Genomic DNA, 12,651 nt, shown 5'->3' on the forward strand with positions numbered 1-12,651 from the left:
TGTGCCAAACCTGCTCCGAGCAGGTTATGTTCTAGGTTAGCTTGAGGTTTTGGCTTAACCACTCCCTTTATAAGTACTGTCCATCCACCGTCAATCACTCCGAAGACAATGCCGGCCTACCTGGATGATCTGTTTGATATTGGGGCAAAAACTGTGAGGGGCTCTCTTCGCAGGGCGAGGGTTCTTAAAGACCGCCAGAATCTGCTGACATACTCGGACGATATTCTCTATGAAAGATATAGATTCTCAACTGAGAGAATTCGTTATCTTTGTCAGCTGATCGGGCCAGACATCTGTAATATCACCCATCGTACACTGTAATAAAAGACTGTTGTTTTTACAGGAAAACACTGGCAGCTGTGGTTACCAGGGAATTCTTGTAAAAAATACATCAGTTAAATGTACAAAAAAGAGAGCTCTTGTTTGTAGATTTAACAGTTCTTTTAATGTGAGTCAGCCGTGGTTCATTCACTGTAAATCCATATACATATTATGTCTGTAATGTTATCTACTGTGCTGCTGTATGTTTTACAGGAATTCCCTGGTAACCACAGCTGCCAGCATTTTCCTGTACAAAAAAGTCATTTTTTACAGTGTAGCAATGCCCCGACGATCGAGCAGATAATGTGCCTTGCGCTTAGATATTTTGCCAGTGGACACTTTATGTATTCCATCTGTGATGCTGAACATCTGAGCAAGAATACTGTATGTCGTATGATTCGCAAGGTAGTACTTGCTCTATCTAAACTGTTGGATGCATTTGTCGTTTTCCCTGGATATTTATCCGCAGTGCAAATCAAAGAAGGGTTTTATGCAATTGCGGGTAATTACTAATATCAAAATAGATCTAATGCATGTCCATTAATTAGGCGAAGTGGGGCTTATCAAGCTATGAATATAAACCTACCGTTTTGAAGGATGTTTTTATATTTCATCTTCACCTGCTGCCAGGTGCGTTTGGCACTGCTATTACATCTGAAATATTGACAGGATTAGGAATAGCAATCATACAGTCAAGGTAGCCTATTTAGGAAACATTAAATTAAATTAACATTTATTAGTAGGCCTACGCCCACTTCTGAATCGTGTTGCATCTGGGCATAATTAATGAAAGAAGGTCATTTTTTTACACATATTAGACATTCCACAAGTTAATCATCTGTAACAGATTTGGGGAACAATTGAATTGTACGTATGCATTTACCCGATCAGCAATACGTTGCCAACAAGCCTGTCTTGCTTTATTGGCAGACGATGTGTTCGATTTCCCCCTTAACATTAATTTAAATTCCTCGTAGCACCGCATAATAATCGTGCATTCTTCTTTGGTAAAGTAAGGTGACCGCGCCATCATTGAAAAATGGTGACGTGTGCTGCAAAATGCCCCTTTTATGTGAACGTACACAAACTCCAATTAGGTTAACACAGGTTCAACAAATCAACATCTTATTCAGCTTCGTAGTACCGATTAACACCACTTGAGGAAACCAGGTTTTGTCAACCCCGGTTTAAGAGGTTGACCCTGGGTTACATCTGAGTAAGTTAACCCAACTTCGTAGTACAGGCCCCAGATCTGAGGAAGTGTAAGTCTGTTTGTACTTTGATCCATCTGTTTCCATAGAAACCACCCTCTGTGACATCACTCATTCAAGCCCTACTGACAGTGAAGCAGAGTTCAACATGAAGGCGCGTCTGATCCACGTGTGTCACGTGCACGACTTCTCCAAATGGACACGTTGAAAATAAATTCAGTGTTTTTACACTTTGATTTATTTGTGGCAGAAACAAAATCTGAATCCAAATTGTGCTGATGAATAAATTGATCAGTTCATAACTGATCAGGGAACTGTTGGATCAATAACTCCAGCTTCATCATGTTGATCAATGAACTGATCAATTGATAACTCTTTCTGCATCGAGTTGTTCGGTGAACTGATTGCTTGATTACTCCGGTTGTGTCGTGCTGATTGATGAATTGATTGATTGATTCCTGTGTTGTGTTTTGTTCCATCAGATTTCTGTGAACTCTCTCTGGATCCAAACTCAGCGAACAGAAAACTCAAACTGTCCAACAACAACACAAAGGTGGAACATGTGGACGAGGATCAATCATATCCTGATCATCCAGACAGATTTGACCTTTGGCCTCAGGTCCTGAGTACAACTGGTCTGACTGGTCGCTGTTACTGGGAGGTCGAGTGGAGACGAGACGTTTTTATATCAGTGACTTACAGAAGAATCAGAAGGAAAGGAGACAGTTTGAACTGTGGGTTTGGATCTAATGATCAGTCCTGGAGTCTGATCTGCTCTAATGGTCTTCGTTACTCTGTCTGGAACAATAAGAGACACACAGACCTTCCTCTCTGTCCACATCCACACCTTCTGCTGCACATTCACTGAACCTCTGTGTGCTGGGTTCAGGTTCTGGCCTGATTCTGGTTCTTCAGTGTCTCTGTGTGGACTGGAGGACAGAGAGTCTCCTCCTTTGGACACAAACACTCAATCACACACTTTTGGACAGTAAATGTCCAGCTGGTTTGATTTTGACGTCTCAGTTGTTGTAAATTCAGCCTGTAAACAAACATGATTTTCACATGATTGACTGTTTGTTTGTTTGTTCAAAGAAACAAACAATAAACAGAGTCCACTTATTGTTGTCTCTGGGTCAGTCTGTTCATGATTGACAGCTTGAAATCTGTCTCTCCTGATTGTCTTTATCTGATCAAAGCAGTTTGATGTGTTGATTGTCTGTCTGTCTGTCTGTCTGTCTGTCTGTCTGCTCACAAATCATTTGGACGTCTTCATTGTGGCTCCGCCCACCTGCAGCCATCAGACAGGTGGATCTATGTCCAAGTAAAACAGCTTGTTCTTGTTTTTTTTTTTTTCCTCTGAAATCTGTCATAAATTATTTCATTAATCATTAATTAATCCCCAGGTGGCTCCTGGTGTGTCGTGAGCACCTTGACATCGGTGTGTGAATGTGAGGCATAATTGTAAAGCGCTTTGAGCATCTGATGCAGATGGAAAAAACATGATATAAATGCAGTCTGTTTACCATTTTTCATGTATTAAAAATTGTAAAAAGTAAAAATACTCAAACTCATTTGTTTTTGTCCATTTGAGCCTTGAGGAGGAATAAAGTTATTTTTCACAGTCTGAGTTTGTGTTTGGTTCTAAATCTGGTGAGTGTGTCAAAGTTTGAACCAGGAGGTGACTATTATCCATCCATCCATTTTCTTCCGCTTTATCCGGAGTCGGGTTGCGGGGGCAGCAGCTCAAGCAAAGCCGCCCAGACCTCCTGATCCACACACACCTCCCCCAGCTCCTCCGGGGGAACCCCAAGGTGTTCCCAAGCCAACTGAGAGACGTAGTCCCTCCAGCATGATCTGGGTCTTCCCCGGGGCCTCTTCCCAATGGGACCAGCCCGGAACACCTCTCCAGCGAGGCATCCAGAGGGCATCTGGAAAAGATGCCCGAGCCACCTCAGCTGGCTCCTTTCGATGTGGAGGAGCAGCAGCGGCTCGACTCCGAGCTCCTCCCGAGTGACCGAGCTCCTCACCCTATCTCTAAGGGATCGCCCAGCCACCCTGCGGAGGGAACTCATCTTAGCTACTTGTACTTGTGATCTTGTTCTTTCGGTCATGAACCAAATCTCATGACCATAGGTGAGGATCGGAATGTAGATCGATCGGTAAATCGAGAGGTTTGCCCCCCTACTCAGCTCTCTCTTCACCGCGACAGTCCAACACCGCATCACTGCAGATGCTGCACCGATCCATCTATCGATCTCACGCTCCATCCGTCCCTCACTCATGAACAAGACCCCGAGATACTTAAACTCCTCCACTTCAGGCAAGGACACTCCACTGACCTGAAGAAGGCAAGGCACCTTTTTCTGGTCCAGAGCCATGGCCTTGGATTTGGAGATGCTGATCTTCATCCCGGACGCTTCACACTCGGCTGCAAACCACCCCAGTGCACGCTGAAGGTCCTGGTTTGATGAAGCCAACAGGACCACATTGTCCGCAAACAGCAGAGATGAGATTCTGTGGTTCCCAAACCGGACCCCCTCTACACCCTGGCTGCGCCAAGAAATTCTGTCCATAAAGGTCATGAACAGAACCAGTGACAAAGGGCAGCCCTGGTGGAGGCCAGTGTGCACTGGAAACAGGTTTGACTTACTAACGGCAATGTGAACCAAGCTCCTGCTGCGGTCGTACAGGGACCGGATAGCCCTTAGCAAAGGACCCCGGACCCCGTACTCCCGGAGCACCCCCCACAGGGAGCCTCAAGGGACACAGTCAAACGCCTTCTCCAGATCCACAAAACACAAAGCTGACTATTATTACACCTCTAATGTTCACACGTCATCTGACAGACACAAGACAAACAGGACAACAGACACAAAGACGTCACATTGTCATAGTGATGTTCTGCTTGTCTGGCAGGCCTCAGGTCAAAGGTCACAAGGAGGTTGTGGTGCAGTTGTGTGTTTTAGTTTGTATCCCAAACATCAGAAAATACACACTGAGAAAGAACCAAAGCATAAAAGAACTTTGAGTGTTCAGTATCAGTACAAACCATTCAGAGGATGGGGGTGTCAGCGGGAGGTGGTGAGTCTGCTGTGGACAAAAATAATAATTATAATAAGAATAACTATAAAAAAATACCTCCATTGGGAAATTGCCCTTGTAATATGAATTAACTTACGTTTATGGGTCAGTTCATGTCATTCTTGTGGGTTCACAGTTCTGGTTCTTCTTTACTGAAAGTTGTGACCATCAGCAAGATAGATTTTTTTCCAAATGAACACAAACAGAATATAGAAAAAGATACATCTAGGAACTACACACTTTCATACAATCAAAGTGTCAAAATACAGAGAAATATAAAGTAAGAATTACAAAACAAAATGAAGAAAGAAAATGCAAGGACGACCTATAAAGGAAACAAAATGTTGGGTATAATTCAAATAAGCAAGAAACGACATATGTCTCCACAGATCTTTCTAACTATTTTGTTGGAGCAACAAGACAAACTGCACAAACAAGTGACAAGGTCCAAAGTTCAGGACCCAGTGTGAGGAGCTCAGTGCTCCCATTTACGAGTGCACATGTGTGGGTCAGTATATAATGAAAACAGAGAGCGAATCACTCAGTGCAGCGCTTACATGAGCCAGCTATCATCTGTCAGCCTGCCAGAAAATGTGTCCCCTGTCTTTATAGCCGGTATTACACTCTACCATCTGTTATTACCTCCACCAAGGAGGTTATGTTTTCGGTCAGTTTGTTTGTCTGTTTGTCAGCAGGATGACTCATGTTAAGTGAGACCAGCGTGCACGGTTTTAAATCACACACAGGAACTCGCTCAGCTGAAGCAGAAGTCAAGGTAGGAACTTTATCACATGAACCTCTTCAAACTCAAAGAGGTTAATAAGCTGAACAAATTAATGCCGAGATCTTATTTGGAATCAGGTCAGATCTCTGAGCATTGCTCCATCCACCACATCACATTACATCACAGAATCGCCTTGAGCTCTGGATGGCAACCACCCAGACAGACAACAGGTCCAGCCCCACTAGAGCCCATACAATATGGATTTGTTGGGGTGGCATATACAATGCAGATTTTTAAAGAGTAAAAGCAAAAATATTACACCAAAATATCTGCTGATATAAATTTACATTTTAAAAAATGGCAATGGCTCGCCACATTTCAATGTCAAGACGTTATAATAAAGAAATGTAGTCGAGGCTCGATTTGTTACAGTTCAAACATTAATTTTATTATTGATGAATAGAGCATACAACTAAACCACATCACGCTGCCGTCACTGAGATTGATAGTCCACGACTTTAGCCGCTCAGCATTTGCACAAAATAGACGTCTTGCCTATTTTGACCTCGCCTACCTGCCAGTATAACGTCGCTGTAAAATGCCCACTCTGGCTGAAAATGAGTGACGGCTGGTCGCTTTTCCTCTGTCTCTTGTAGTTAATGTGACCAAGGAGTGATGCCATTGAACCTACCTCTGTTGGACAAACTATGTAATGACATCATTTCCAACAGCCAAACAGTATTTCTGCATTGTTTATTTTGGAAAATAAGTTTTTATATCAGCAAAAATAACACTAACAGGCTCATATCACCCACCAACCGATATACTGATCAGGCTCTAATCCACCGCTTAAGAGAAGCCATGTTATCTACCACAGCCAGGTGAGATGTGGGTGTCACCATGGACTTCTCCATCCGCTGGTGCCAACACTGCTGGATCATGCTTGGAGAAAATCACCACATAGCCACAATATCAGGTGATCGTACCCAAGGGTCCTCCAGAGAGACAACCAGTCATCACCTTAGGTCATAGGTTAATATCCAAGTCTCAAAATTGTGCAGAAGGGCAGGAAGAGGGCCCCTACAGATGCGGATCTTCATCTTGCAAAGGTATCAGCACTGCCAAGCACCTCTATCCAGTGAGCACATGACTTCAGCTTTTTGTTATTAGGAACATTGTAGCCAAAGCTTAAATTTAATATTAAAAGAAAGACATCTAATTCCATCACAAAGACCACCTGCATATGCTCTCTGACCACATGCGTAAATCTTTTTCCACTCCTCCTCTGTGGCAACTGCATCCTCAGCATCCTTCTCCTGATATGTCCTGTATCTGTCCCCTGCATATGTGCAAACCATCTTGCCTTTGTCTTTGTTTAAAAAGATCAAGAACGACAGCAAAATGAAACACGGACGGATTGATGTTTTCGTTGCCCTTCATTCAAATTTTTCAACACTTTAAAAATCTTTTCTTGTTTCGTAAAGCTGGGCAGACACTGTACGATATTTTCAATCATTGTACTTGGCTCCAGCTCAAACTGTGTGACAAAACCGCAGGGTGTAAAAGTTGGGAGCACATAATGTTCTCACACTGTACGGCCTGATGCTCTGATGCGATCTGACTGCTCACATTGTACGTTCAAAAACCATACCTTGGACTCGTGTTTCCAGAAGCAAAATGTAAACAGAAGCTTTTTTTCCTTTTTTCAAACTTTATTTACATTTCTTTTTTTACAAATCAAAATAAAATCAAATCAATTTTATTTATATAGCGCCAAATCTCACAACCGTTGCCCAAAGGTGCTTTATATTGTAAGGCAAAGCCATACAATAATTACAGAAAAACCCCAACGGTCAAAACGACCCCCTGTGAGCAAGCACTTGGCGACAGTGGGAAGGAAAAACTCCCTTTTAACGGGAAGAATCCTCCAGCAGAACCAGGCTCAGGGAGGGGCAGTCTTCTGCTGGGACTGGTTGGGGCTGAGGGAGAGAATCATATAGCAGCATATCTACAAAAAGTCTCTACAAAAAGACAAAGACATCATAATGCAATCATAATTTTGTTGTCCAATTATTGCTGACTTCTCCAACGTCATGAGCTCCAGAAGGACGCGGTCAGCTGACCTTCAGGCGGGCTGATGTAACGACTCTGCAGCGACGTCTGCAGGTGAAAGACAAAGTGATCATTTTTTTAAGACATTGCATGCTTAAATGTGACTTTTTAAATTTGTCGAGCACCGAGTGACGCACCTCGACAAACAACTTGAGTCGGGCAAAGGAGGCCATGTCCCCGCTGATCGTCACAGACTCAATCCTGCAGACAAATAAAATACTCATCAGAAGGAAGAACACCAAGGCCACAGACAGTTCATACAAACCTTTTTTTTTTTTTTGGAGGGGCAGGGGGGATTTAATCAGGCTACATTTCAGATAATCTGGTTTTAAATAAGATCTAACCCAAAGTTTGGCAGGTTTACTTTTCAAAAGCTTTAATCAGGTAGAAAAGTGACAAACTGAATACAATTTAATAAGAAATTGATTTGAAAAAAACTTAAATCCTGGATGCTGAACAAAGGGAGATATTTGACTTTGCGCTCTAAGATATTCATTGACATTTTATTGAATATTCTTTGACATTTATACTTTTTTGTCATTTTGAAGTGGATCTAAATTAAATTGGACGTCGGGACTCAAAAGCTTCAAAATGTTTGACTCAAGTGATTCATTTAATAATTCAAAACTCTTCAGTGAAATTGTGTTTCCTAAAAAAAAAACAAAAAAACACTACATTCATAATTTGAAGTATTCTGGAACTGTTCACATTAAGGTGATGCACATATTTAAGGTCGAAGGTGAGCATGTACCTTGGGAGGTATTCCTCTTTCAGCAGCAGGATGAGTTTCCAGAACTGGTCCTGATAGGCTTTCATCAACGCGTGACCACAAACCTGCATGAAGGCGACAGTTTAGACACCTCCACAAAATGCAGAAGCACAGAAAAAGTTTTAAAATGAACCAGAGCATTCTCTCTAAACACACAAAGCTCCAAGTGTGCTGATATAGTTACTCCTGAAGACCACTGGGAGACCGTTTCTGCAGCATTTTCAGTAGAACAAACTCTCAGCAGTTACAGAAAACACGGTCATGAGGTTCCCCTGCTTCATGTTCGGTTGCTTCAGCCTTACACACACACACACACACACACACACACACACACACACACACACACACACACACACACACACACACACACACACACACACACACACACACACACACAAAACTCACTTCCAGGAAATCAAACAGCAGCGTCGCTGTGACATCAGTCATTGGCTCCATGTTCAGCATCTGGGCGATCCAGCGCCAGCCGTGGTTCAAACCGTGAGTGCCCAACTGAAACAACATGAGGTCCAACATCAGCTATTCACATGTCTCACAACAACACACAAACAAAATGACACAACAACACATTAACTTGAGAAAAATTTGTCTCTTTTTTCCTTCCATTCCTCCCAGGTATTGTGTCCAAATTACACCCAACCTGACACTTAAGGACGTGGGTTCTGGAATCACCAACTAAGACCAAATTTACCAAAGGTCAACCATTAGGACCAGGTCATAGGTCAAAATGTAGGTTTTTCCACTAAAGTTTACACCACACTTGGCACATATATGGAGGCTGGTTCTGAAACTGCAAGTTGCAAATTTGTCAAAGGGCAAAAATATTTATGGGGTGTGTGTGTGTGCGTGTGTATTTGATGTCGCTGTTTGTTACCACCTGCTTGGAGCTGTCGGGCCACTTCAGCTGGATGATGCCAGCATAGAGACGAATCATGCCAGTCATCCGATTCAGGAAAATCCCATGGGCTTCAACTCCAGAGTCATCAACACGATAACCGAGAACCCTGCAGATGTGATGACATAATACACAAAACCTTACACACATTTCTCTTATTTTTAAAATCTATTTTTCCAAGAGGAAGCACACAACATGTGAAACAATTATGATCACTAAAGGACACATTGCACATTATTTAATGTCCCGGTTAGCAGCACAACATAAAAGTATCCATGAGTGTAAGTTTATCTGCACACAGTAATAATTAGTGGTCACTGATATATTTTATTGCCAATTATCCAAGGTCTGTGTCCCAAGAATGCTCCCTGTGAATTTGAAGACTCTGGCAGCAACAGCACTGGACTTATGCTGAGCACAGACAGACAGACAGACGGACGGACGGCAAGTCTTCGCAAGAGCCGATGGCCGTATTTGATGGCCTCGGGTAAAAATAATCTATGTGTACCATAGATTGGTAAGGAGTTGCGTTCCCAAATTAGCTGACTTTATTCTCATTAATATGTTTAATGTTAGCACAGAGCATCCTGGAAACTGCATCAGATATTCTACCACCCAAGGGGCAACCATGTCTGTAAATATGAAATAGCAACTGCGTGTCATTACAGAGATACTTTCACAAGAGCCCATACTGTGTCTCCATGAAACACACAGTGACGCGTTTGTTCCACTGACCTCTGATATTCTTCCATAGATGTGCCGGCCTTCTTTGGGGGGTAATGTGGGACTGCATACAGACACTTCTTGTGCAAGTGAGCGAGGATGAGGTCTCCCAATCGAGGGTGGCGCTCCCATATGCCCGAGACCACCACAGCGATGGGGAAGGCTGCTTTGTGATGGGAAGCCACTTCCTCTTCTCCTTGTTTCTACAGATGGAAAAAATAAATAAATAAAAATGACAAGGTGGAGATCTAAGCGGAACAGAAATAGCTTCGCCCCTGCAGCTATCATTGAACTGAATAAGCAGCAGCTGGTATCACACATGGATTTTCACTGCCTTTTATTGATCTGTTCTTTTTAAATGTGGTGGCCAAGTGGTTAATGCGCTTGGTTTCAGTTCAGAAGGCTCCGGGTTCAAATCCCACCCCTGCCACATTTCTCCATGTAATGTGGAGTTGCGTCAGGAAGGGCATCCGGCATAAAAATCTATGCCAAATCAACATGCAGATCCACCCTGGATTTGCTGTGGCGACCCCGAGCGCAAACAAGGGAGCAGCCAAAGGGACTTTTACTTGTTGGAACCTTGAACACTTTTACCTTTACTTTTGAGTTTTTTTTTTGTTTTTTTTTTAAATGGTATTTTAGTTTTAACATAATTTTATGTCAAATATGTGTTGTAACATTGTGTTTCCTGTATGTGCATTAGACGTTTACCTTGCTGGCTGCAAGCAAATCTACCTACGGGTATAAATAAAGTAACCTGTTACCTTTTACCCGGGGGCACTGTTGAGCTGGTGATGGAGTAAGATGTGTTTTGTTTGAGCTCCTGTCAAACTTCTTTTTATATTTTAAGTTAATACTTTAAAGTTTCAGAAGAAGTCGGTTTCAGCATTTTATCGGGATATTCCTCTGTTAAAGGAGATTTTTTTTAATCAAAGACGTGCGGACGGGTCCCCGCGTCGGGACGCAGCCGGTGCGGTGCGGCGGCACAGGAAAAACACCGCCGTGTTGATAACCATTTGTAAAATCCAGGCGGCTTTTGATGGCTTTCAGTGGAATGAGTATATGAGAAATTGTTTAACAGCTGGACATGTTCCAACTTGTCCTTAAGGCTTCCAACAGAGGTGTTTTTCCTGTGGCGGAGCGTCGCGGCGGCTGCGAGCCGACGCTGCAATCCGCCCGCACGTCTTTCATTAAAAAAAAATCTCCTTTAACAAAGGAATATCCGGATAAAATGCTGAAACCGACTTCTTCTGAAACTTATCTGTTCTCTCACGACGTCCTGGATCAATAGAGCCTGAAATGTGGAGGTTTTCAGCTTGAAACAGGCTGATGATGGCGCCTGAGAGCGCTGCACGACGTCTCGCACCGTGGGAAGTCCTTAAGCGACAGTATCACCTCAAAATCTCTCAGCCGTTAAAATTTTCAGTGAAAACCAGCTTAATTTTTCGAACCGGTGTCCACTTCGATGTGTCTCACAGGTTTAGAAAATTTTGATCAAACAAAGCGCCAGTCTCTCAGCAACTTCTCAGACAAAGGAATTCCGACGAGGGGCTGGACGACTCCTCCCACAAGGAGTGCTCACAGGCGAATGACGTCACCGACAGGCGTGGAAAAACTCACGCATGCGCACGAGGGTTCAAGCATGTCTGACGTTAAAACATATGAATGAAATCCATATAGTTTTTGAAAAAAATTAAAAGGACCTATACTTTATGGACAGCCCTCGTATATAGGACTGCTTTTTTGCATTTGCACAATATCTCTAAAATTAGAAAGGTCTTGTCTCAGAGTGATGCTGAAAAACTAATTCATGCATTTATTTCCTCTAGGCTGGACTATTGTAATTCATTATTATCAGGTTGTCCTAAAAGTTCCCTGAAAAGACTTCAGTTCATTCAAAATGCTGCAGCTAGAGTACTGACAGGGACTAGAAGGAGAGAGAATATCTCACCCATATTGGCCTCTCTTCATTGGCTTCCTGTTAATTCTAGAATAGAATTTAAAATTCTTCTTCTTACTTATAAGGTTTTGAATAATCAGGTCCCATCTTATCTTAGGGACCTCATAGTACCATATCACCCCAATAGAGCGCTTCGCTCTCAGACTGCAGGCTTACTTGTAGTTCTTAAGGATTGTAAGAGTAGAATGGGAGGCAGAGCATTCAGCTTTCAGGCTCCTCTCCTGTGGAACCAGCTCCCAATTCGGATCAGGGAGACAGACACCCTCTCTACTTTTAAGATTAGGCTTAAAACTTTCCTTTTTGCTAAAGCTTATAGTTAGGGCTGGATCAGGAGACCCTGAACCATCCCTTAATTATGCTGCTCTAGACTTAGACTGCTGGGGAGTTCCCATGATGCACTGTTTCTTTCTCTTTTTGCTCTGTATGCACCACTCTGCATTTAATTATTAGTGATCGATCTCTGCTCCCCTCCACAGCATGTCTTTTTCCTGGTTCTCTCCCTCAGCCCCAACCAGTCCCAGCAGAAGACTGCCCCTCCCTGAGCCTGGTTCTGCTGGAGGTTTCTTCCTGTTAAAAGGGAGTTTTTCCTTCCCACTGTAGCCAAGTGCTTGCTCACAGGGGGTCGTTTTGACCGTTGGGGTTTTACATAATTATTGTATGGCCTTGCCTTACAATATAAAGCGCCTTGGGGCAACTGTTTGTTGTGATTTGGCGCTATATAAATAAAATTGATTTGGTTTATTATTTTTTCAAAAACTATATGGATTTGAATCACGTGCGATTACATCAGACATGCTTGAACCCTCGTGGGCATGCGAGAGTTTTTTCACGCCTGTC

General features: G+C 42.9%; 1 protein-coding gene and 1 long non-coding RNA gene across 3 annotated transcripts in view; one reads left to right on the forward strand and one right to left on the reverse strand.

The window, feature by feature from the left end:
- Positions 1-12,651, forward strand: part of LOC117503795 (NLR family CARD domain-containing protein 3-like) — a 554,615-nt gene that overhangs the window by 300,702 nt on the left and 241,262 nt on the right. The window lies entirely within an intron of this gene.
- The window catches only part of LOC117503810, an 18,611-nt gene continuing 8,324 nt past the window's right edge, over positions 2,365-12,651 (reverse strand). The window contains exons 2-3 of the long non-coding RNA XR_004558672.1: positions 10,040-10,044; positions 2,365-2,701 (exon numbers count right to left, since the gene is read on the reverse strand). This is a non-coding gene — a long non-coding RNA (uncharacterized LOC117503810). The remainder of the gene's footprint in view (positions 2,702-10,039; positions 10,045-12,651) is intronic.

Source organism: Thalassophryne amazonica, chromosome 22, assembly GCF_902500255.1.
Source record: "Thalassophryne amazonica chromosome 22, fThaAma1.1, whole genome shotgun sequence".
In the NCBI taxonomy this organism is placed as follows: Eukaryota; Metazoa; Chordata; class Actinopteri; order Batrachoidiformes; family Batrachoididae; genus Thalassophryne; species Thalassophryne amazonica.